The sequence below is a fragment of the Hipposideros armiger genome, unplaced genomic scaffold (assembly GCF_001890085.2).
Source record: "Hipposideros armiger isolate ML-2016 unplaced genomic scaffold, ASM189008v1 scaffold_61, whole genome shotgun sequence".
Classification (NCBI taxonomy): domain Eukaryota; kingdom Metazoa; phylum Chordata; class Mammalia; order Chiroptera; family Hipposideridae; genus Hipposideros; species Hipposideros armiger.
The window spans coordinates 4571010-4571635 of NW_017731411.1; the positions used below are offsets into that span (position 1 = coordinate 4571010).

At 61.7% G+C, this 626-nt stretch overlaps 1 non-coding gene across 1 annotated transcript; it reads right to left on the reverse strand.

The window, feature by feature from the left end:
- TRNAW-CCA (transfer RNA tryptophan (anticodon CCA)) lies at positions 1 to 72 on the reverse strand. The gene has a single exon. It is a non-coding gene; the product is annotated as a tRNA-Trp (tRNA).
- Positions 73 to 626: the final 554 nt, after the last annotated feature.

Genomic DNA, 626 nt, shown 5'->3' on the forward strand with positions numbered 1-626 from the left:
TGACCCCGACGTGACTTGAACACGCAACCTTCTGATCTGGAGTCAGACGCGCTACCATTGCGCCACGAGGTCACAGTGAGTAGGTGAGTCTGCATCGCTAAAGTCTTCGCTGTGCTTGCACGGTCCCGCGGCTTGAAAATCTAGGATGGAATATGTAGTCCCTCCTGAATTCTAGTACACATTTAAAAGAAGGAGCTCGAACGAGATGTCTCGCCTCTCGAAGTTTGGGAAACGGGCGCCTCTGGGGCATCCGAGACAGTGCAACGCCGCAGAGAGGCCACCACCCGGTGGAGACTGGGGCCCCGTCCCTTCGCGTCTGGGCGACACACGGTGGGAAGGCTTGGGGGGAGTCGAGGGGACGACCAGGGGCGAGGGGACTCCGGGCGGGAGGGGCGAGGCCCGAGGGCGCCTGGGCCTGGCCGATTGTGGCATAGAGATGGGAGGCGGCCCACGGAGGCCGAGAGGGGGCCCAGAGTTGCATGGGGCGTAACTCGCCGGATCTTCCGCCTCCAACTCATAAAATGGCGGCGATGTCTGCTGTGAGGGTCAAAGGACACTGAGCTAGGTGGCCGAGACCATCCATTCTGGGCCTAAGGCTCCTTCCTCCTTCCCTCCCTTGAGGGGGA